The 26555-nt window shown below is 34.3% G+C and overlaps 1 long non-coding RNA gene across 1 annotated transcript; it reads left to right on the top strand.

Moving 5' to 3' along the window:
• The first annotated feature begins 634 nt into the window (after positions 1 to 634).
• LOC125103181 (uncharacterized) lies at positions 635 to 12631 on the top strand. Its single transcript, XR_007128307.1, has 3 exons — positions 635 to 679; positions 8857 to 8922; positions 12571 to 12631. It is a non-coding gene; the product is annotated as an uncharacterized LOC125103181 (long non-coding RNA).
• Positions 12632 to 26555: the final 13924 nt, after the last annotated feature.

A 26555-nucleotide genomic window follows, 5' to 3' on the forward strand; every position in this document is an offset into this window, starting at 1 on the left:
CCTACTTTATGACAGCCAGCTACTGGAGTGAGGACATAACTTGGAGTGGTGGATGCCTTTAAGTTCATATGGAAAGAAAGTGTCATGTGGATTCTCTTTAAAGAATAAGTTAGTAAACACAGGGAGAAAATATATTGTATAAGTGGTCATTCCAGTTCCTTTAAAGGCAATTTGAAAAAAAAGACATCCTTTAAAAACAATGAGATTTATATAAAATTAAAAAAAACAGATTTATAAAAATTCACTGCATGTTCAATAAAATATTACTTAGAAATGTGTAAAATTCAATTACTCTTCCCCATTTTTTCCATATTGTACTTGTCTATTTTGCTATTTTTAGGTGTAGTGCCCAGAATTCTAGACATTTAGATTAAGATTCAACAATACAAAATTGTTCTCATATGAGAAAAAGAATGACAAGCATCACAGCATTGAAAAAGAAAAACTGGAAATTTGAAGAACTTACCTGATCATTTGTGGATTTTAAATCCTGGGTTTATTGACATTCAAGCAGTACTTAACTCACTTAATTTAATATTTGCTGATTGCTTACCGTGTTAATAGTATCATGACATTCATAAATGCACTCTATGGAAACTTTATGTGTATATAAAAATGATCCTTTTTCTTTCTAGGTATTATAAATGTGTTTTTCTTGAGGGATTTGACCTTCATCCAAGTAAGTTTTATTTGTTATAACTTCACTTACAAAGAAATTCCTCTTCTAATGATATTTACAGTGCATCAAAAAACTGTATTACAATTTTTTATTGTAATACATAATATATAAACATAAAACACATAATATAGAATTTACCATCTTAACCATTATTAAGTGTAGACTTCAGAAGTGTTAAGCACAATTACACAGTTTTAAAACAGATTCCAGAACTTTTTTTATCTTGCAAATCTGAAACTGTATAATCATTAAACAACTTCCCTAACTCTCCTCCCCACTCAGCCCCTGATAATCACCGCTCTACTTTCTGTCTCTATGAATTAGATTACTAATTGTGGAATCATGCAGTATTGGTTCTTCTATGGTTTATTTCACTTAATATAATGTCCTTGTGGTTCATTCATGTTGTAACATGTGACAGTATTTTCTTTTTTTAAAAGCTGAATAATATCCCCCTATATGTATATTTAAATACATATACACATGCATACTATATATATTTTTTATTAACATGTAACATATTATTTGTTTCAAGGGTACAGGTCTGTGATTCATCAGTCTTACACAAATCACAGCACTCACCATAGCACATACTTCCCCCAGTGTCCATCATCCAGCCACCCCCATCCCTCCCAACCCTCTCCCCTCCAGCAATCCTGTTTGTTTTCTGAGGTTAAGAGTTTCTTATGGTTTGCCTCCCTCCCCCATCCTATCTTGTTTCATTTTTCCCTCTTTTCCCCTATGATATCTGTCTTGTTTTTCAAATTCCTTAGATCAGTGAGATCATATGATAATTGTCTTTCTCTGATTGACTTATTTCACTTAGCATAATACCCTCTAGTTCCATCCATGTCATTGCAAATGGCAAGATTTCATTTTTTCATACATACTATATTTTGCTCATTCATTCGACCAGCAGTGAACATTTGGGTGACTTCTACCTCTTGATTGTTGTGAATAGTGCTGTTATGAATGTGGGTGTGTAAATATCTCTTCAAGACCCTACTTTTTGACTCTTAATCTCACAAAACAAACTGAGGGTTGATGGGGGGAGGGGGGTTGGGAGGGGGGGTGGAGTTATGGACATTGGGGAGGGTATGTGCTATGGTGAGTGCTGTGAAGTGTGTAAACCTGGCGATTCACAGACCTGTACCCCTGGGGATAAAAATATATTATATGTTTATAAAAAATAAAATTAAAAAAAAAAGACCCTACTTTTGAATCTTTTGGGTTTTTACTTAAAAGACTTCTGAGATATATGGTAGTTCTATTTTTCATATTTTTGAGAAATGTCCATAATGTTTTCCACATTGGTTGCATAATTTTATCATCCCACCACCAATGCACAAGTTCAAAATTTTCCACATTCTCACCAACATTTGTTAGTTCCTATTGTTGTGTTTGTGTGTTTTTTTTTTTTTTTGATAGCCATCATAATGGCTAATAAGTAATGCTTCATTGTGATTTTGAATTGTATTTCTCTGATGATTAGTCACGTTGAACACCTTTTTCTTCTAGGAGATTTATGGTTTTGTGTCTCTAATGTATTTCTAGTTATTTTATTTATTTATTTATTTATTTGAGAGAGGTAGGGGAGGGGGAGAGGGAGACACAGAGAGAGAATCTTAATCAAATTCTATGCCCAGGGCAGGGCCCAACGTGGGGCTCAACCTCATGAACCTGAGGTCATTACCTGAGCTAAAATCAAGAGTCAGACACTTAACCAACTGAACCATCTAGGTGCCCCTTGAGTTAATCTTTGTAAAAGGTATATATTAAGGGTGTTACTTCATTCTTGTGCATGTAATTACCCAGTTTCCCAAAACTGTTTGTTGAAGAAACTGTTCTTTCCACATTGAATAGTCTTGCCACTGTTGTCAAAGATCATTTGACTATTTATGTGAGGGTTTATATGTGGTTTATTTCTCTATTCTTTTCCATTGGTCTATTTGTCTGTCTTTATGTTACTACCACACTGGTTTTCATTACAGTAGCTTTGCAATATGTTTTGAAATTAGAAACTGTGAGTCTTTCAAATTTGTTTTTGTTTTTCAAAATTGTCTTTGGCTATAAGAAGTTTCTTGAGATTCCGTACAAATTTTAGGGGTATTTTTTCTTCTTATTTTGCAAAAAAAAGTGTCTTTGGGCTATTAAGTGGGATTGCATAGAATCTGTACATCTCTTTAGTAGTAGGGATATCTTAACAATATTTTATCTTCCAATTAAGTAAATAAGAGATGACTTTCCATTTATTTGTGTCTTTTAAAATTTCTTTCACAATTGTTTTGTAGTTTTTAATTTAAAGGTCCTCACTTCCTTGGTTAGATTTATTCCAAAGTATTTTATTCTTTTTAATGCTATTGTTATTGAAAGTTTTTTTTCCCTTAATCATCTTTTTAAATAATTCTTTTTTTTTTTTTTTTTTAAGATTTTATTTATTTATTTGACAGAGAGATCACAAGTAGATGGAGAGGCAGGCAGAGAGAGAGAGAGAGGGAAGCAGGTTCCCCGCTGAGCAGAGAGCCCGATGTGGGCCTCGATCCCAGGACCCTGAGATCATGACCTGATCCGAAGGCAGCGGCTCAACCCACTGAGCCACCCAGGCGCCCGCTTAATCATCTTTTTAACTTGTTCATTGTTAACGTATGGAAATACAACCCAGCCTGGGTGTTGACATTTTATTCTACAACTTTGCTGAATTCTTTTATTAAGTCTAACAGTTTTTTTTATGCACTCTTTAGGGTTTCTACATGTAAAATCAGGTTACCTGTAAACAGAGATTCTTTTACTTCTGCCTTTCTGATTTTGTCTTTTTTTGCCCAGTTGCTCTGGCTTGGATGTTCAATACTAGGTTGAATATGAATGGTAAGAGCAGACATTCTTTCTTGTTCTGAAAAACTGCTGAATTTTGACAAATGCTTTTTTTTTTTTTCTTGCATTGGTTGAGATTATGGGTTTTGTCCTTTATTCTGTGAATGTGGTATATTACACTGATTTTCCTGTGTTGAACTATCCATGCATTCCAGGAATAAATCTTACTTGGTCATCATGCATAATCTTTTTAATGTGCTTTTGAATTTGGTTTGCTAGTATTTTATTGAAAACTTTTGCTTCAGTGTGTATCAGTGATAATGGTCTATAGTTTTTGTTTCTTGTACTATCTTTGACTTTGGTGTCAAGGTAATGCTGGCCTCATGGAATAAGCTTAGAAGTATTCATATTCTTTCTTCTTCAGTTTTTTGGAAGAGTTTAAGGAGTGAAGCCCACTAGTCCTGGGCTTATATTTCTTGTGAAGTTTTTAATTACTAGTTCAATTTCTTTACTCATTATTGTTCTGTTCAGATTTTCTACTTCTTTAAGATTCAGTACTTTCAGCTTGTGCATTTCTAGGAATTTATCCATTTAATGTAGGTCAACCTGTGTGTTGGCATACAATGTTTAAGGTATTCTCTTATAATCCTTTTTATTTCTGTGGCATCAATTGTAATGTCTCCTCTTTCATTACTGATTTTAATTAAGTATTTTCTCTTTATTTATTTATTTTTTTAAATCTAAGGTTTGTCAATTTTGTTGAACTTTTCAAAAAACCAACTCTTACTTTCATTGATTTTTTTCAATTCCCTGTTTATCTCTGGTTGAACCTTGTTAGTTCCTTCTTTCTATTAGCAGTGGTGCAGTTCTTTTTCAAGTTTCTTGAGGTGTAAAGTTAGGCTATTGACTTGAGATCTTTTTACTTTAATGAATGTATTTACAGCCATAAACTTCTCTCTTAGTACTGTTTTCACTGCATGCTATAACTTTTGATATGTTGTGTTTTCATTTTCATTTTTCTCAAGATATTTTCTAACCTCCTTTGTGACTTCTTTTTTCCCCATTTGTTGTTTAGAGTACATTGTTTAATTTTCACATATTTGTGTATTTTTTCAGTTTTCTTTGTGCTATTGATTTCTAGTTTTATTTCATTATGAATTTGTATAATTTCAGTCTTCTAGAATTCAATAAAATTTGATTTGTGGCCTAACATCTGGTCTATCCTAGAGAATGTTTTATGGGCACTTGAGAAGAATGAATATTCTGCTATTATTAGAGCAGTGTTCTGTATATGTCTGTTATGTCTAATTGATCTACAGTATTGTTCATTTCCTCTATTTTATTGATCTGTTTATTCTATTATTGAAAGTAGAGTTTTGAAGTACCATCCTATTATTGTGTTATTTATTTCTTTCTTCAATTCTGTTAATTTGTGTCTCAAATATTACAGAGCTCTTAGGTTTAATTCATATTTATAATAGTTATATCTTCTCAGTAAACTGGCATTTTTATCATTATATAATATCCTTATCTCTTGTAACAGTTTTTAAATTTAAGCCCAGCTGGCTGATGTTAGTATAGCCACTCCTGCTCCCTCTTGGTTGCAACTTGCTTGGGAAATCTTTTGCTATCATTTTGCTTTAAGCCTATAGGTGTCCTTAGATTTAAGATGAGTCTTTTGTAGACAACATATAATGGGGTCCTGTTTTTATATCCATTCAGCCAATCTATGTGTTTTGATTGAGGAGTTTAATTTATTTACATTGAATGTAATCAATAACAGGAAAGATTAATTATTGCTTTTTTGTTAATTTTTTTTAATGTCGTGAGGTTTTTTTTGTTCTTCCCTTTCTCTCTTACTGTCTTCCCTTGTTTTTCATTGAATAATTTTTTGCAGTGATATACTTTGATTCATTTCTCATTGCCTTTTGCATACATTTTAAAGCTATTTTTCTGTGGTTATTATTGAAATTACATAAAACATCTTAGAGTTAAAACATTCTATTTTGAACTGATAGCAAATTAATTTCAGGTGCACATCAAATCTCTACTTCTTTACAACTCCATCCTTTCCCACTTTATGTTATTGATGTTACAAATTATATCTTTAGATGTTACTACTTATTAACACAGATTTATAGCTATTTTTTATGTTTTTAACATTTAAATTCTATAAAACAATATCACAATAGTAAAAGTTACTACATTTGTACATGTATTTACTTTTACTGGCAAATCATGCACTATCATATAGCATTGTGGTGCTATCTATGTTCTTTTATAGCAATTTGAGCGGTTCCCTTTAACATCTCTTGTAGAACAGGTCTAATGATAATGAACTCCTTTAGCTTTTATTTATCTGGAAAAGTCTTAATTTCTCCTTCATTTTTGAAGGACAGTTTTGTCAAATACAGTATTCTTGATTGACAGATATTTTTCCTTTCAGCACTTTGAATATATTATCCCCCTTTCTGGCCTTCATAGTTTCTACTGACAACTCTATTGATAATCTTATGGAAGCTTCCTTATATGTTGTGGAGGTTGATTTTCATTTGGTGCTTCCAAGATTCTCTTTGTCTTTGACTTTAGACAGTTAGATTATAATAATTCTATGTGGTCTCTTTGAATTTAGTCTAGATGGTGTTCTTTGAGCTTCTTGGAAGTATATATCTGCTTTTATCCTCATCTTTGACAAGTTTTCAGTCATAATAAGCCCCTTTATCCTCTCTTTTCTCTTCTTGAGAGTCTCATAATGTGCATATTGATAACATTCCATAATCTCCTTAGTTTCTCCTTGCTTTTTTTTAAATTATTTTTGTCTTTTTTCTTCCTTTGACTTGATGATTTTAAATAATCTGTCTTCAGTATCACTGATTCTTCTTTCTGCCTGATCAAGTCTGTTGAATCCCTCTAATGAATAGTTATTATATTTTTCAGCTCCCAGAATTTCTGTTTTTTTTTCCTAATATTTTCTATCTCTGTTGATACTATCCTTTTGTTATGTATCATTTTCCTGATTTGATTTAGTTGCTCATCTGTGTTTTCCTTTGGCTCACTTAGCATCTTTATATGTGTTTTAAGGCCTTGTCAGGCTACATTACTTTAAGTTTGGTTTTAGAGATTTAGTTTGTTTCTTGTTTGGACCATGTATTTATATTTCTTTTATGCCTTGTGATTTTTTTTTTAAAGATTTTATTTATTTATTTGACAGAGAGAGATCACAAGTAGGCCGAGAGGCAGGCAGAGAGAGGAGGAGGAAGCAGGCTCCCTGCTGAGCAGAAAGCCTGATGCGGGACTCGATCCCAGGACCCTGAGATCATTACCTGAGCCGAAGGCAGTGGCTTAACCCACTGAGCCACCTAGGCGCCCTTTTTTTTTTTTTTTTTTAATGCTGGGATTTGGACATTTGAAGAAGCTACTGCCTATCTAAATCTATGTGTATCATCTTCTTGCAGAGGAATACCTTCACCAATTAATCTGGCTAGAAATTCTAGGACCTTGCAAACTTTCTGATCTCTTGCTTTCCTTGTTGTCTGCCTGTGGATCTGTAGCCCTGACATGTTGGTTGTCTCTCTTTTCAGCAGCTTCGAAACTCTGGCCCCAATCTTGTCTGCATGCAGAGGTGTCAGAAACCAGTCCCTCAGGTAACCTCCCTAGATAAGTTAGAACATTGGATTCAGGTCCACTCTTTTGTTTTCCTCCTGAGGAAGGAACCCTGATATGGAACATTTCCTCTTGGCTGCTCCTGAGATGTTGCATAAGGGATGAAGCATAATTGGGTAGGCAAGTATGTAAATTTTTCTTACCCATTTCACTGTAAGCCCTTCATTGTCTTACATGACTTAGGCCCTGCAGCTTCTCAACTTGTCTCTAAAGTTCTCACAGAGGTATTCTGGTCCATTTATTTTTATAAACCCTGTGTCTCTGTGAAAGGAGGTCCTGCAGCCTCTTAGTCCAACATTTTGCTGACCTCATTCAAAAATAGTTCATTATATTTTGATTTTGTGCAATGAAGACCCTATACTTTGCTACATCAAGAGTGACATTTTTTATAAGTTTGCATTATTTAATTTTTACTCATTGACAAGAACATGCAAAATATCATGAAGCCTCTTTCTGAGTTCTTTTTATGTTAAGAAATTGTATTGCAGAATGACTTGAGCTATGGGATGAAGAACTGCTAGTTTATAAGGATTACATACTTATATTTACACTTCATTTTGAAACTGTTTTAAACCATAATTGAACATAAAGGGATTTACAGATTTGATATGTTATAAAATTTGTTGCATTACCCATTTTAAAATTTCTTTATTGCTTTAGCCATGTGAAGAACTGACTTTATACAATGGTAGCCTTCAAATATGTAATCAAGAAAACTTACAGTGAAAAGTCAGGAATAAGAAAGAGGGACAAGTCAGAACTTAGGGTAGGGTATAAATGGGTAAAGAATACATGACCTGAATTCTCAATCTCTCTCTCTTTTTCTCAGTCTCTCTCTTTCACTGTCACACACACACAGACACACACACACACACACACAGACACACTCACACCAGTGGTCAGTCAGGTCACATGAAATTTGGGTGAAAAATCTCAATAAGATGAAAAGTGCATGGGGCCAGTGACCCACACTTGCTCCACTGGAGGGATTCAGAGACAAGTCACTTGACAGGTAATCTGGCCTAATCAGGTATGGTTTTAATGAGTAAAGGACTGATGGAGCTACAATGAGTATTATTAATGGAAGTCCTGATTAAGATTTAATGCATATTGGGTATCTAGAGTGTTACATATTTTAAATACATATACATATATGTGTGTATATATATTTTTGTTATGTATATAACATAATATATGTCTTTATGTATATTAAGTCATGAATACATGAATATTTGGTACCTCATGAATATTTAGCATATCATGGATATTTAGTGTCTATATGGTCTTTTCATCCGTATCTATCTCACATGCATATGCTTTTCTTTCTTTATGTACAACATGTCTTCCAAGTTACTAACTTATTTATTTCTTATCATCTTTGGCTTTTACCTATCTCATTGGTTTTCTTGACTTCTATAAATATAATTTCATATTCTCAATAAATACCATAAATATTCATTATAGATTTTATAATAATAATGTTTGTTCTAATTCCCCCAGAAAAACTAGTTACAGAAATAATTAATAAGGAAAAGGGTAATTTCCTTTAGGTCTTATACACCATTAGTTAAGACATAGGGCCCAGAGAGGAAGACACCATGACTCCTCTTTTTAAACATTTCTTTTCAGACCTCTCCTTGTCCCATACTGGAAAATTATACTCTTTCCCATAGCCAACTCATATATCTTGCCTCATCCTTCAGGAGCATACTGTGGATCAGAACTCTGGCTGGAATTGGTCACCAGGAACTTAAGATGTAAAATGAAGGGTGAGGAAAGCTAAGGATTATTAAATGACTCTAACTTGTCAGTTAATACCTGGTAATATTACTTTGTTAAGTCTTCAGAACTACTTAGGAATAGAAATTTTTATTCCATTTACAAATTTACTTGCTTGAGCTCACATAACTGCAAAGAAACATCACTGATTTTAAAACCAGAAGTCGCTGATACCAAATGCTATGCTCTTTCTCTGTTTCTTTCTCTGAATTTCTTGTCTTGTTACCCCAGGGCCTGTGCTGAAGTCCCTGGCTTAAAAACTGTTTTATCAGAAAGTAACTGCTACTCAGACCTCCTTTACATGATCAAAGTGGACCACTGTGTGTGCCATTTCTTGTTTCTTTGTCCCCCTCTGGTAAAATAGGTGGTTATTAAATATATGCCCTCTTGATAAATTAGGTAAATGTTTTTCCCTCCAAGGAAACACAAAAACATAATTCAACTGAGGTCTTCCTAAAGGTGATACAAATACAAGAATTTAATATGAAAAAAATATATATATATTCCTCTACAGGGAGACCATTATCTCCTTTCTGTCAACATATCATGCAGTCTGCAATTTACTGTATCTTAGAAAAACTAACCTGGACACAACCTCTTATCCTTTACAAGAACACAATGGAACAAAAATAACAAAGGAAAACATAACCCATAAACCCACCCAAAAGCAAAAGTAATGAGTATGAGCCTAGAATTTCCAAGGTCACTTGTACATAAAATAGGAATCATAAGATCCACCCCATCTGTCTCACATGACTGCTGTGAGATTCCAAAGACATCATGTGAGTGAAGGTAATTTATAAAGTATAGATTACTACAGAGAAATAGAGTACATTTCTTACAAGGGCATTCACTGCAACCCTTTCACTTTTAGATAAATCCCATAGGTGACTAGCTACCATCACAATGTTTTGCTCCCTGGGTCTTGGATTGTAGAAACAGTTTCCACTATAACTGCATTTGATCAATGCCAACAGAGCTCCATCCCAGCCAAACATGTGTTTCCTCTGGAAAAAAAAAAAACAACATATCTATCTATCATATTGTTAAATACCCATCATTTTCAAAATGTTTGGTTTTTTTTTTATCAATTATTTCCCTTCAGAAAAAAATAACTGCTCTCAAATTACAAATAAAAAAAGAATTGAAAATGTTGATTTGGGCCATTAATAACCTTCTTTGTGCCAATTTCTGAACATAAAGAAGAAAGAAACATATGCTTCTGAAGAGCTCTTTGTCTAGCCAAGGCATGTGCTATTACTATTACCCATTAGAGCTGAGCCATGTCAACCCAGGAAGGGTGAGGGAAGGAAAGCCCTTTGTAAACTAAAATGCTTAACCCAGCCATTATGCGTTCACTGACAGAAAGCTCCAAATTCCCAGATCCTTAAAAATCAAATAAAAAGTTTTTAAATGTCACATAACATTTACTCTTGTACCACAAAGCATGAAATCCTTACATTCACGCACTCAGAATTAAGCATGCATACATACCTGCTATGTCCTAGCCTCTGAGCTAAGAGCTGGCAATAAAAAGAAGCACAAGATGCATTCCTTTGTTTTTAGAAAGGTCATAGTTGAACTCTTTTGTGAAAAAGAAACGAGTAATGAGATAATGTGGGAGAATGTCTGTTTTTCAAAAAGAGCAAATTTCTATAGAAATAGAAGTTATTGTTATGATTAAATAATTGAGTTATGCCAAAGTTTTCACTCATAGAATTGGTTCTAATCAGATTAGCAAAAAAAAAAAAAATATATATATATATATATATATATATATATATAGTTTATCAAGGGAAAGGGAACCAGACATTATAATACCATTTATTGAAATATCTGCTATTCTTTTGTTTAGCCCTAGATCTTAGTTAAGATTAAAAAGCCTTTGAAAATTATCCAAAATACTTAAATTTTGAGAGCAGAGAGACTCAGGCTAAGTTGATAAGCCTGGTCAGATTAATTACTATAAAAGTAAACCCAGAAATCAATCATTTTGTTAAAAATAAATAAACTCCATTTTAAAAAGTTTTATTGGCTGACTCAGCTACAAACCACTTTAGTTCTAAAGAAGTTTACTGACAAATTACTTTCTTACCTAACTTTAAGCTTTTAAAAAGTGAAAAGTCTCTATTATGCTGCCATTCGGTGTGATTTAGTGATCTGTGTTTCCTGCTATAAGTAATCAACATCTCTTTTTGGCTTGTTTGCTTTCCTTTCAGGTGAATTTAAATTTAAAATATGCATCTCTTTCTTTTATTATTATTATTCCATATGTGTTCATAGGAGTCAGCTACAGAGGCACTCGCTATCTGGATGCATGGAGAATGCACGCTGAGTGCTCCCGGCCTTCCTAAACCCAGCTTACCTGCAGCATTTAATTCCGCCTGTGGGGGAAAATGAACTTTTGGTTACTTCCTGATGCCTCATCATTGTCACTGTTAACCTGTCACATCAGATGCATACCTCCCATGGCTGTATAATCTTGGAGAATATAATTTCCTTCCCACATCCCATCACTCAGGATGACTTCTTGTAACAGCTTCAGAGTACTAAAAAGCCTTAAGCGCCCGTCATCACGTGGGCTAACACCTTGCCTGAAAATGACATTGAAACAATCTCTGAGAAAGCATCCTGTGAGTGGTGGTCTAAGTTCCCACCGTAGCCATCTTGCTGGTCTCCCTAGAGCGCAGCTCTGCAGAAACACTGATGGTGCTGCCGCAGAGAAGCTGTCATCATTCGCTCTGGGGCCTTGCCTGGGATGCCCAGAGTTCAGACTAAATTCCTCCTGGATGTTTTCCTGCTTTCAGACATGGCAATGGGAATGCTAAGAGACAGTCAGGTGCAGACTGCCTCAATCTGCTGAGCACTTCTGTTTATTATTTTTCCTCATCCTCTTGTGTATGTGCTATTGCAGTTTTATAGCTGCCACGCTGTAAAGCATACCTTCTAGATAGTTATTTAAAACCTGACACTGTAGTGTTATAGTTATATAGTTATAGTTATATATAGTTATAGTGTTATAGCATAAATTAATAAATGCAATTTGGGATAAGGTTAACCACTCATTTAAGCACTACTCATGGGGACAGGATGTTAGACATGGACACAAAGGTCAAGAACACATAAGCAAGGTGGATCATACCTGCAAAAGATAAGAGCCAAGTATACAGTACCAAAGCAAGAAACAGTATCTAGTATCCCTTTCATAACATCACAGCTTATTCGAGTACTTTGCCTGAAACTGTTAAAGACCTCTGATAAAACAATTGAAACAATCTACTATTATGTGTAACCAATAAAAACCCTTATGTGCTCAAAGATTTACGATTCTAGGGAGAGCAAACTCAGTAGGCATATGTCCGGTTTGGATGTTCAGTAGAGAGGGAGAGGGTTGGTGAGGGTAGCCTTGAGAGGTGAACAGGGATCTGGTGATCTTGTGATAAGGGGGTGAGGGGAAGAGTGAAATGAAAGAGAAAAAAAAAAGAAAGGGAAAAGAGATTCCTTTTGCTAAAATAAAATGAAAATTTCCATTTATGTCAATATTTCCATTTATGTCAATATGTCAATAAACATTAGAATATTGTTTCTAAATTTCTCCAGGTGTTTTCATGATTTCTTACTGTGAATTTTATTTACAGATCTAATGTTCAGTAGATGAACAAGAATGGGACAAATGTGGAAGCTGAGGAAGTTGTAGAATCAAAAAACAGGTGAAAACAATAGGTAACATTTGGCAAGCCTGTATGACAACAAAAAGCAGGAACTAATTTCGACCTGGGGAAGGTCTGTTAAAAGCTTCCTCCAAAATTTCAGAGTAAGATGAATGAGTAGAATAGTGGCCAGTTGCTTTACCATAGTTTAGGTAGTTTGGATTAAATATGATAAAGAGAAGTATGTTCTCAGCAACCATTTGGTACACAAACTATTCTATGGAAATAATTTTGTTTGTATCCAAATACTTATCAGGGGACATAATCATGTTAACATTTATAATACTCTAATACCATCATACTGAAATCAAAATTCTTGTGAATTTCCTTGTGAGTATTCCTCTTCATCTACCGCACAAAGGTGTGGGGGAATATTCATTGTGTTAAAATCAATTAATCTGTAAATTGCTTTGCTTCCTAGTGCATGAACTACAAGACTCTCCACTCTTTTGTATTTTGTCAAGGACAGTGAGATATTTGCAATTAATTGTCTGATGTCTGTGACATGGATATAGTTAAAGATAAAAGAAAATAGATGCGAACCATGGTAGTCTATTTCACTAGCATTTTGTTGCCTAAATATATTTTTTTGTGCTTTCATATTTCAGACAGGACTGTCACCCAAGGAAGCCTTTTATGTAGGCAGACAATGGGATTTAGGTGAAAATAATGGTGACTTTGAACTGAACTCAGGAAGGTAGGTTAATTTTCACACAACTGTATGGCATATTGGTATTTCAATAAAAGAATTGCTGAGTTCAGATTTTCTCAACTGAATTCTGAAGTTGAGTCGCTACGATCAATTTCTCAGAAAAAGAAAAAAAAACATCTTTATAGAGGTTTAATGCAGATTGACACATGGAACACAGAAATAGATCTTCACAGAATTTCTCATCCTCCTTGAGCTTCTATAACCAAGAAGAGAGCATCTCCAGTGGTAAAAATAAAACAGAATGCAAATTCATCATAAGCACAGTAGTTTTATATACAAATCAAACTGATTTTAAGCAAGAACATCTGTGCAAACAAGATTGTAAAAGGTAATTTCAAGGCTACAAAGGAAGAGAAATATGTTGATTGGATTTTAAAATAGACATGTTAAATGTGTTAAATACACCTACTGTGATGTGAGATGTATGACATAATTTAATAAGCTTATTTAATGAAGATCTGCAGAAAAGCCTAACTAGGAGAAACATCATTTTTTCTTATTTTTTAAATGTTGGTGTTAAGGAATATTTGACAAGTGAAGAAATTAAAAAGTCCATTTTTTTAATTCAGACATACACTGGAGGGCCCACTATGTGCCAACCACTGGACTAAAAGCTAGATTTTACTATGGCTTGACTCCTGTCCTACTGGAACTTACAATATAGTAAAGAGACATGTGAGTAACTTATTGTTCCTCAGGGAAAGAGGAAACCATAGGTTCTCTCAGAACACAGAGTAGGACATCTAAATCATTCCACCAAATCCAGAAGGTTTCCCAGTTTAACCACTGAGGCTGAATTTTGAAAGACCAGTTAAAGGATATCATATAAAGAAGATGCAGGTGGCTTCTGGAAGAAAGAAGTAGTATGTTGCAAAGACACAGAGTATAAAGTAGCATAAATATCCCTGGGGAAATGCAAGTGGTTAAGACATTGCCCTTTCTCTAAATGCTCTTCCTCCAGACGGTCCAGAGATGTTCAGGGCAAATGTAGAGACAGAAATGTAGGGAGTGGAAATTCCAAACCAGGTGAACTGACATTTAATGGGAAAGCAGTAAAGAAGCCAATGGAGGCCATAAAGAAGGAATGGCCAGGGAAGGAGACAGAAGAGAACAGTATCACTGAAACTAAGAGTAGAATAAGATTCAAAAAAGATCAAGTGCTCTACAGCATCATGTGCCACCAAAAGGCCAAATCGTTAAGGAAAGAATATCATAGAGGAAGGTAAGAAGTCAGCAGTCAGTACTGGCCTTAAAAGAAAAGTCTCAATAGAGTATTGGTGGACAAGGTTAGATTGCTGGATATTGAGGAGCGAATGGTAAGTGAGAAATTAGAGACTTAAGTCTCGGTGGTATGTGATCAGTCGGTAGCTGTACAAGGAAGGGGATTTGAGCATGTTGATATAATGTGGACACCAACCAGGGAAAGGAAAGGTATAAAATACAGGAGAAAGAGAGAGTGATTAATGAGGCCAGTTCCTCACAGATACAGGAGGGGATAATAGGCTCATCCACCTGGAAGGGTCACCAATGGCATGGGAGCAGGGACAGCTCTTTCACTTAGATGGGAAGAAGAGACAAGGGCAGAAGACAGATGGAATACCTCTGCTGAGAACAGGGAAAAAGATGTTTTCCCAAATTCTAAATTCAACACATCAAACAAACACACATACAACAGACATCCTCCTAACCACCACACCACAAATACTGGGAGTTTCACTTTTGTTCTTTTCTGCATACTTAATTTTTAGCAGATTTTGCTATTTATTATTATAAATAGCCTGACCTGTACCTTGTATCTAATCTTTAAAATGTTAGCCTTTTTTTTCCAAATGGCTTGTAGCTTTTCCTGTTTGTTCTCAGACTCATATATTCAAACATAAAAATAGCACAATAGTCCTGTCATGGTGAAAAATAAAAACCTGCATTAAATTTTACCTCTTTAGTATAAAACGTGGTGCCATGCTAAATCTTCTGGGACTGTGTAAGCCTGATATACATTTTACCTGACAGTCTCCAATCCATCTGCGTATTCCTGGAGCACCTCTGCCATAACTTTTATTCCTAGCGACTTCTCTGCTGAAAATGATCAAATGAAAGCCCATTAGTGATATAAAAAAACAAATTGGTATAATTCAACACATAATTTGAAATACATTCATGTCTAATGCATACTAATAACATAGCATGACATAATCATTGTAGACTAATGAAAATCAAATGAATTTTCATTAGTATTTATTAATTATGATTTTTAATATAAATATGAAATTTTTGATTAGTAAAGAAGCTTATGCAACAAGGAACACTGTAAAACCAAAAAGTAGTAAATCTATTACAAAACTAGGTGAACATATCTTCCAGCAAGTATCTAAGAATATTTCCTATAGTCAAGTAATGCTCTCTATGAGAAATTTCAAGGTGATGAAGACATCCTTGTTAATAGTACATAACCCTCACATCTCAGATTTTTGTTTAGGCAATATTACCTTTATATATAATGTTCAACAAACCATGTTGAATCATGAAGAGGGTTGAACAGGCCATGAACCAAAAAAGAGGCAAAATCTATTTCGAAAACTGAATAAAATCTCTTCCAACTTCTTCTAAGAAAATCAGGTCTCACTTCTCAGAGTTGCATTGACTCTTTTCAGGGCAATTGGGTTCTCTAAAGACATACAACAAATAAACAAAAATAGCATGTATCTCAATATTTTCAATGAACATATTAATTCTTCTTTTAAAGTATGTGATCTTAAAAAAGTAAATTATCTGAATTCTCAATATGTACAGGGAGTAATGGAACGAGTGCCTTCATGGACACTTCCATTCTGAAATAAAATGGATCTTTAGTGTGTAAAATATTTCCAATTCATGTTGTGTGGATTTTCATAGACCACAAGATACTTGCACAGATATAAAGGAAGAATCCTGACCAATGTGCCATCTACTTGTGGCCCCTGTGGACTGCTCTTAGCTGTTTTTATCTACTTACCAATATACACGGTACTATACAAATCTTTGGGTTTGAATTTTTTTTTTTTTTTTCCCTCCTGGAGTTCCCAGTGTTCTCAGAGTGCCAAAACATTAGTTAGCTGAGTGAGATCATCCATCTAGTTGTATAAAGGCTTAAGTAATAGGGAGCCTGGTCAGTCAGGTAGAAAGGAAAATGGAGGAAATGAGGTTGGAGAAGTAAATAAGATGCAAATTATCTGTATGTGTGGCCTTCAGTTTTAGGGGAAATAATAATCTAATCAGTTGTGTGAATTTTTAGGAAAGCTAACTCTATTTTCAATTCAATATAGCACACTGAGCAAATAAATAGACTTCCTTTCCGTCCAAAATCTCACTAAATGATATTGCAAATATAAGCGAAATATAAGCAAATATAAGCAAAAAGTAATGAAATCATAACAACACTAAAAACAAAAAAATAATATAACGGTAAAAAGGAAATTTAAGTAATTTCTGATGGGCAAAGAGATCATATTTATAGAGAGACTAGGGTGGTAATGGGGTAGGGACATAATCACTTTCATGAAAAAGCCCTTCACAGAATAGCTGGGCCTGCCAGTCTCCCTGCTCCTAACTAATCCCATGAAAAATGATTTTTAAAACAAAGTTAAATAATAGCCTTTGGGAAGCCCCTGATGGAGTATTTGGTCTGATTTAAAGAAGCCCACTCTATCTTGTCTTGAATCTTTGTCACAAACCCAATAAGAAAACATCAGAAGTACCACCACCTGAAAAGTATTTAAATTCTTCATTTCCAGAAAAAAAAAAAAAGTCCTGATTAATTTGGCATTTGTGAAGTGATATGAATATGGATGGCTAATCCTTAACCATGTCTGCTAAAGGGAGAACTTTCTGGCTATAAGACCTATCTAAATGCACCAATCCTAGAGTGTGCTCTCCCATGAAAAAATTTAACAAAACAAAACAACTTCTGAGTTTAAAAGATGAAGAAGAAAAAAAATGAAGAAGGAAAGAAAGAAAGACTAGATAATACTAATAATAACACCTATATACTAGCTTCTTAAACTAATTCAAAGACATTTGGGTAAGCTGAACTATTAGCTAAGGATACTCCACTATTTGAGAAAAAAATAGCAAGAAAAAAAAGCCTAACTCAACAAAGAGAATAACTCATGTCAAAAGAAATAAAAAGTAATACAAGAAAAAGAATAAACATTAGAGCACAATTCATATGAGTATTTTTGAAATACTTAAGAGAATATTATTTTCATGCAATATAAATAATAGAAGCCATTAAATGAATTAGATACAATGAAAATGTTCTTTGGAAATTAGTAAAACAATTTAAAAATAAAAATAAATGATAAGTAAACCAAGTTGAATAGCAAATTAATAATCTCTAAAGTAGAGTAAAATAAATAGTTACAAATACAGATCAAAATGATAAAGAGAATAACAAAAATTTGAAGAGACATTTAGAGTAAAATCAGATTTACAAAATATATTAATAGGATATATTAAGTGAAAAAAAAAACAGGAAAAATGGACAGATAAAAGATTATGGACATATTAGAAGAAAAAAATCCTGAACAAATAAAAGGCATAGATATACAGATTGGTAAAAATCACTATGCCAAGCATGGTAAGCAGAAATAATATATGCCTTGATACATCTGATGATAGTAGACAATTCCAAATACAATGCAGAAATCCAAAAAGTTTCCAGAAAATCAAAATGAGGTTGACACCAAGCTTTTCACTGGTGATTGAGAATGCAAGATGACAATGAAAGAAATATTAAAATTTTAAGGGAGAAGTTTCTAAACCTAGAATTTTATTCCCAGCTGTGGTAAGTACACTGCATAAGTCTCCTTAGATTCTTTAGAACCATTTGTAGCCATCGTGGCTGTCACAGACAATATGAGCATCCACAGTAATCTAAGCCAGACAGATCAGGCAGGCATGTCTAGAGTTTTAGCTTGCCCATCACTTTCAGACTTGAATAAAGGCAAAATGTCCGCTTTCCTCAGCTGCTGCCTAAGGAACTATGTCATGGAACCTAGAAGTACAAATAAATGATTTTCCCTTGGGGCAAATTTTCACTAATTGGAGAAAGGAGACAGGAGGAAGAGCCTGAAGATTACGTTGTCCTCCTTCTTTCTTCCAGTAATCTGTTTTGGGTCATAGTTTGATGCACATGCAAAGCTTTTGCTGCTAGTTATGATGCATATAGATTTGTTTTTCATTCCTCACCTTATTCTTGCTGCCTGGGATTGTATTTGCACTTAAGTCTTGCCTCAGGCTCTGTTTTCTGGAAAACTGGTCTAAGACACAAACCTATTAATCTAGTGTGACATCACAAAACTGTACAAAAGAAAGGACGCAGAGTTTTATATTTTGCATTTTCCTTTTATAGAGAATGCTCATGGGGAAGAACTATGCCAAAATTCCAATAGCAACAGAAAAAATCAAAGAAAAAAATAATCTACATTCAGGAATTAATAAAAATAATTCTGAAGCACAAAGAAATACCAGTGAGTTAACTTTAATATTTACATAAAATGCATTTGATATCAATTATAGCAGGAAGTTAGAGGAGTCCATGAAAAATGTCTTCAAGAAGAGAATGTTAGTTATACAACAGTATAATTAATAATCTGGAAGATTTTAGTAATGAGAAGAAGGTGGTTCAAACTTAAAGATTAACAAAAATCTGTACATGATTCCAGTTTTATACAGCACAAAAAATGACATAATTTTGAATAGTGGGTGGGGTGGATTTTAAAAAATGTATGTTGGAACTTAATGTTTAAATATTCTTTTCAAGTAGCACAATTTTAGGGTCATGGGATTACATTTACTTCATGTTGTGCCAAAGTACTACTTGAGATAGTGTATATAATACATTACGTACTGTTTACTATCCATAATTTTAGAAGGAACCAAGAGAAAAGGCATAAAATAATAGATGAGAGTCATAGAAAAGAAATCAAGTATGAAGACCTCTGAGAATGTTAAAAAAAATGGTATACTGACTGAGATGAGAAAGTACAAGGTAAAAACAGAAGTAGAAGACAGATGTGCCAATTTCCTTACGATACACAGCAGGGATTTTAAGGAGAAACACACAAGTTAATATAACTAAAACTTAATGACTAACTAAATTAAAGCATATAGTTATGTTGTTTATGTTTATACATTTACATGTTTAGAGATAACACTATGATGAACTAAAACGAATAATACAACAGAAAAATTAGGAGTTGAATGTGAGAAATGAAATTAAGTAATATGATTTTGTTAACTTTTTCATTTATAAAAGCAAAAAATTAATATATACATTTTAAAACAATAAATCAGTAAACAGGTATATACATTTTTTTCTTTGTATTCATAGTGATTATCAGAAGAAGAATTGAATTGAAATTGTCACAGTTGCTTTCCTAATTAAGTGAACATTAAAAGAAATGTTAAATTTCTTGGTCATGTGGGAAATGGACTTGGAGAAAAGATTCAAAGACAAGAGATAAGGTAGGGGGGCACCTGGGTGGCTCAGTGGGTTAAAGCCTCTGCCTTCAGCTCAGGTCATGATCTCAGGGTCCTGGGATCAAGCCCCACGTCAGGCTCTCTGCTCAGCCAGGAGCCTGCTTCCCCCCTCTCTCTCTGCCTGTCTCTCTGCCTACTTGTGATCTCTCTCTGTCAAAAAAAAAAAAAAAAGAGATAAGGTAGGATGTTATTTCAGTTGTTAAGGTGAGAGATGCTAATGGTTAAATAAGGAAATAGCAGCTAGTTATCAAAGAATGAGAAATTTAATTCATATTAAAAAATGACACTCTTAATAATTAATCTGAAGCTGTGAATACCAGTGAAGGATCCAAGGATACATCTCACTGGAAAGTCTCTAGTGTCATCATTTTAGATAAATAAAGGATTAAAAAAGAAGAGCATATATTGATGTGTCAAGGGTAGCTATGAGAGGGGAAGGATGGAAAGAGCTTAGTTTTATCTTTAGCAAGTTTTTCATTTAGCATTTGAAGTGTCTTTGACTGCTTCAGTGGAAAAGCAGTAGGATTTATAAGCCTGGAAACCAGATCTTATTTTATGATATGCATTTGATGGTCACAGAATATTATCAGAGATTAAAAACCATACTAATGAAAATCATTTTTTTAGTGAAAATATAATGTAGCAGGAGAATCAAGTATGGAATCCTGAGAGACACTTAATTTGAATGTATAGGCATAAAAAGAGGATGCTAAAGTCACATAAACTTCGAGGTAATAAACACAGAAGAAACTTACAGGGAGGGAAGAACTTTGAGAAAGAGTAAAGTCACAGGAAGTTAACTAAGAGAAAGAGTAGATTAACTTTGGCTTATTACTGATGATTCTTTCCCAAAGTCCTTCGAATGACCAGATGTTCATGAGTGCAAGACAAATATGTGTTGAAGTAGTAAATGGGTAGTACTCAAAGAGCTAGATTTTTTTTTTTTTTTGACAGAGAGAGACACACAGAGAGAGGGAACACAAGCAGAGGGAGTGGGAGAGGGAGAAGCAGACTTCCCACTGAGCAGGGATCGATCCCAGGACCGTGGGGCTCGATCCCAGGACCGTGGGATCATGACCTGAGCGGAAGGCAAATGTTTAACGACTGAGCCACCCAGCACCCCAAAGAGCTTGATTTTAAAAATAAGAAATTGGTAGAAACAATACAAATGCTTTTCTATTTATATACACTGAGGGAAAGGGAACTAATACTATCTTGAGAGCAAGGAGTTGAAATTACATACGTGATAAGGTGATAAAACAAGGCTAATGGGAGACATGACATCTAAGAATTGTCCTTGAATAATAAGACACACTTCTTTTTCTCTGAGACTCATAAGAAAGAAGTATGGATTTGCTGATTGAAGAATACTTTGTAGTTTTATATTTGATATAACTCCAATAGCTTAAATTTTCTTAAAACTACTGAAGATAAGAGCAAGTGTTAAGCCATAGGGAAGAGCTTCAGGGATAGAAATGATTGAATAATTTGATGATGGAGAAATGATTAATGGTTGCAATAGTTTGTTTGGGATATGGGAGATGAAACTGCCCAGTGTGAGGTATAAAGAACTCAGAACTAATCAAGACCCAGCTAGGATTCCATATTGCTAGTGACCACTTGACAGATCATGAAATTTCATGCCATAACATCGTGTAGTTTGGCTATAGGAGTGGGGAAGGTGGATGGTTGGATTGTTCTAGACCCTGACTTTGCAGAAGATCAAGAAGGCAAAAGAGTTAAGGATACTGGCAGTAAAGAGTTTATGCAAATGCATTGCATGTTTTAGTTTAAAGATGGATGACAGTTAAATGATAAATGTTGATAGACTGAGAGAGCAAAACAAACAAAGAGTTGAAGGACTGAAGAGCTTTTCTTTTAGCAGAAGAGGTGCAGTAGTAATAAGGAATTGAAGGCTAAAATATTCTGGTGAAAGAATGACATATGTAACACTTAATATTTCACGTGAAGAATATTTCCAGAATATGACTGTGTTGAGGAAATTTTCAATAGGAGTGGTAATAGGAGTTCAGTGGAGGGTAATTGAGTTAGAATTTGAAAGTAAAAGATTTTGAGATGCTGTGTTGGATGTGTTTCTACCAAGATGTTGAAAACTTCTAGGATTTAAATACACAATATATATGCAACAAATGATTCCTTGAATTTGATCAAAAGACTTGCAAGTATTAAATTGCACAGATATTAAATGTTGTAGGGATACACATTAGTTACTATAGATGAAATGTTTATGAACCTCTAGTATTCATATGTTGAAAACTTAATGCCCAAGGTGGGAGATAATGACTTTGGGAGATGATTAGCTCATGTGGATGGAGCCCCCATGAATGGGATTAGTGCCCTTATAAAAAAAGGCACCAGAAAGCCACCTGGAGTGAGTTATTTTATTATAGCAGCCTAAGTGGATTAAGGTATTAGTTCTAAGTATTCTAATACTAACTGAAATATAAATATAAATATAAATATAAATATAAATATATATATATATGAGTGTGTGTGTGTATAGATATATATATATATATACATATATATATATATATATCATAGAAACTTCCTGTATATAACCTTTCAAACTAGAGTGGAAGAACAACTATGTCAAGAATTTAGTTAGAGGGGGCACCCAGGTGTCTCAGTGGGTTAAAGCCTCAGCCTTCGGCTCAGGTCATGATCCAGGGTCCTGGGATCAAGCTCCACATCGGGGTCTCTACTCCACGGGGAACCTGCTTCCTCCTCTCTCTCTGCCTACTTGTGATCTCTATCTGTCAAATAAATAAAATCTTAAAAAAAAGAATTTAGTTAGAGTAATGTACATTTTCCTTACAAATATTAATTTTTATAAAAATTCTGTAGACTGGTATTTCCCAGACTACTAAAGTTTTCTACCTATTTTAAGTGTAGAATATGATTTTAATTACATTTCTAATTTCCCTGAAATCAGTGGAGTTTTATTCAAGTTAGATGGACTATATCATGATTATACTGTATCTTTTCCATAAAGTTGAAATATATCTGTCACTTTTTTCACTCAGAGATATTCTAGGAAGATTGAAAAATTATTAAAAAAAAAATTCAAAGCTTTTTATAAACTTTATAAGATTACTCTATGTGCATCCTTTTCCAGCATCTTACATCTTACATCTTTATACCCTTACATTTTACATTTTCCCTAATGCCTCTTAAAGCCATTTTTCATTCATGCATATGTTGATCATTAAAATGTGTGTTACATTCTAATAATCATCCTTTGACTTTTTCAAATCAGAGGACTAGAATATTAAAATTAAACATTATCTCACAGGTGACAGCATGTATTGCTATAAAAGTTTCACATATTTTTTATTCAAACTTATAATTATTTGATTTTTACCATTTAAATGACTATTGAGAAAGTGGAGAAGATTAAAAATGATCTGATACACTTATAGTGCTTAAACAACAAACAATTCATATCATTCAGTAGAAAATTATGCCTGTCTTCTTCATAGTAGACTAGGTTCATGAATTATTCAAATGACGGGCTTGATGCTGTCATTGGATGGCCACAGTCTACACTGGAGATTTTCAGATAGAGCCATAGAGGGTGAAGGATCATATTCAATAAGGATACTATTAGTAACAAAATAACATCCACCCCTCAAATTCTTCCACTCCTTTACTTCCACTCTGACGTACAAATTCATCACACCTTCCTTTATTGTTAGATCATGAGAATTTTAGTCCGAAGGACAATTTTTCAAATGCTATTGGTGATTGAAAACAAGTGGTTATAATGAAAGTAGATTTTCAATCTTCAGTGTAGCATTTACAGCTCTGAATGTTATAATTATGAAGCCATCCATGTGTGTGCTTTCATAGTATATTAAGACAGAAGATTAAATTCTAAGTAAAGATTGTTCCCTGGTATAGTAGTGTAAAATATGACTTTTCTCCTTTTTACTCTCCACAATATTGAAATTAGAGTTTGGCCAAAAAGAAGTCAATGAGGAGTTAAAAAAAAAAAAAAAAAGAACAAACAAACAAAAAAACCTCCACTCACTGAAAATAGCTTGTTAGTATTTTCCTTTCTCCTGATGTGTTGCTCTATAACTTTAGCCATTTATAAAAATGTCTACTGTGGAGTAGATAGGAGGCATGGTATTGAGGTAAAGGTCAACACTCCCAGCATAAATTCATCAAGTACCTACAACAAGAATGATACTATAAAGGGGAATAGTTGTATTTTGTGACCCTTTTACCCACCAGACATTTTAAAACATAGCATTTTTTTTTAAATCATTCCATTTCACATCTTTAATCTAGTAGCAAGCACTGCCAAATGGAAAGTGTGGGAAAGCTGCCTTAGGGTTGTTAAAGAACTATTTCAGATATGAGCCACAGTGGGGAGACTGGCTAGTGAGTAACTTCTTTCTCATTGATCTTTCATATGCAATGATCACTTACATTGCCTTTTTAGTCACTTGTAGGTTTAAAAGGGAAATTCAAAGACAAAATCATGAAACCATCTGGTGTAGGGTGGATTAATTCTCAGATAAATTTTGAAATGCCCATGTGCCCAAATGCTGGAAAACATCGTATTATTGTTATTGTTGTTGTTATTTTATATTTATTTATTTATTTGGTGCTTCTCTTCTCCTTAAAAAAATAATCTGGTAAAATGATCTGGGGCAGAATGAGGAGACAAACAGTTTAAAAGAAAAAGAGAAAAAAAAGATACTACATATTTCACTGAATAACAGTTCTATGTACTGGGTCTTTGTAGCACAGATTTAGAGTTTTCTCTTTAAAATTCACATTTTTTGAAAATATTTTTACCTTGATAATTTTCCAATTTTGCTTAAAAAGATGTATTTGCAATACCTGCCTGTCTGTCTCTGTTTTGTCACTGTTGCTCACCAGCCCTTACAGTAATCCATACATTAATTGTTTCCAAACTTGTATTAATAAACAAATGAACCATGTGGTGGTAGAGTTCAAAGAACTCCAAAATGGAAGAAAGAAAACTTGGGTTAGAATCTCATTTCCACAATTGGGAAAACCCACCTTTCCCTTAGCCCTCCGCACACATTCTCTTCCAGGTTCTCCCCAGCACTCTCTGTCTTCTCTGTTTTCCCCCTTTTCCTCCTAAGGTCACCACACTTACAAACCCAGCATCCTGAGTGTCCCCGGGTGGGCTGTACCATCTGGTGTCATTAAGAACAAGGAAGGACTGTTCATCCGGGAGTGCAATCAGACACTTTATGTTGCTGCAGCTGTCATCCCAGCACTGTGGCTTCCTGCCATCATGGCTGCAGGGGCTAACTTTGGCTCTGGGAGGACTGGCATCCCTGGAAGAACACGGCACCTTCCATACACAATCCCCCCACTACCCCACACTCCCCCCTTGCTCTGGACAGCTGGTTTCAACATTTGGCAGATGGATACAGATCATAATGAGGTATAGGCAGTCAACGTTATTTCTCAGTTTGAGGGATTATGGTTCTTTAAATTTTGGAATCTTCACCAAAAGCTGTTCGGTCTTCTTTTCTGTAATGAACTGAGCCAATGACGAATCAGTTTCAAAGTTTCACTTTATGTGTGTTGGCCAGACCCAGGTCAAAACTTTAGTTCTCCCCTGGACCCCATGGACCCAGAGACTCCACAGCCTGATTAAAGCTCTGGGGAGACCTGCTCTCTAAGGAGGGTCTAGAGATTTGGAAGACTCATAATCCTTTAGTTCCAGGTTTTCCTCAAGTATACAAAATAAAGACAAGAGAGCAGGCATGGAAGTGTTGCTTAGGAAAAATAGACTTAAAGTCCCCACCACCTAGGCAGTCGTGTACACAATCTGGGTTCTACCAAAAGAGCAGAGTGGAAACTTCCATAATGGATAATCTTTTCACCAGATGATACAATGTTTAGAAGTTAAGATAGTTTCCTTGTCAAAACGGCTTGTTAACTGTCCTAACTTTTACAGAGCTTTTTGCTTGTTATTAAGAGATTCTAGCTTAATCTCTGTGACCTCACTTTAAAAAATAACATACAAGTGCTGGCTATCCCCACAGTCTTACAATTCCTATGGAGTAATGGTATTTGTTCAAAGGCTCTCAAGTTCCATGTGGCTCTTGGATGAGCTCTTCAAGTCCTCTCATTTCCATACAAGAATACTGTATTATTCTAGACTCCACAGGGATGATGTAACTGTATAGGGTTTCAGAGAAGCAGTGATTACCAATGAGGCCATAGAGTCACATGACACAGAAACCACATGCTAGATCAGTAATCTGCCCCCATTCCAGAATTACAGATTAAAGCTAAGAAGAAATAAGAAATACATATCTAAGCATCACTACCTGTTTATGTGTAATGCTGTTACATTTCGTGAATATCAGTTGTGTTATTTGCTACTTATGAATTGCTGACAGAGGTACATAAAATGAATAATATAAAAATGTATAATTGTTTCATATATTTGGCAAATATATGAATTTTGTTGATTAGACGTAGTGTAAAATAGGTAATATTTCTTTTCTGGGGTCAAATGATATGATTTCATGTGATAGGGAAGACCGCTGATATTTCTTTATTTTCCACTTCTTAAAATATGAAGCAATTAAGAGGAGACTTTGTTCGATAAGGCTAATTTATGGTTATGTAATCTAAAGAAGCAGGATAATTTTCCTACAAA

The sequence above is a fragment of the Lutra lutra genome, chromosome 6 (genome assembly GCF_902655055.1).
Source record: "Lutra lutra chromosome 6, mLutLut1.2, whole genome shotgun sequence".
Lineage (NCBI taxonomy): Eukaryota > Metazoa > Chordata > Mammalia > Carnivora > Mustelidae > Lutra > Lutra lutra.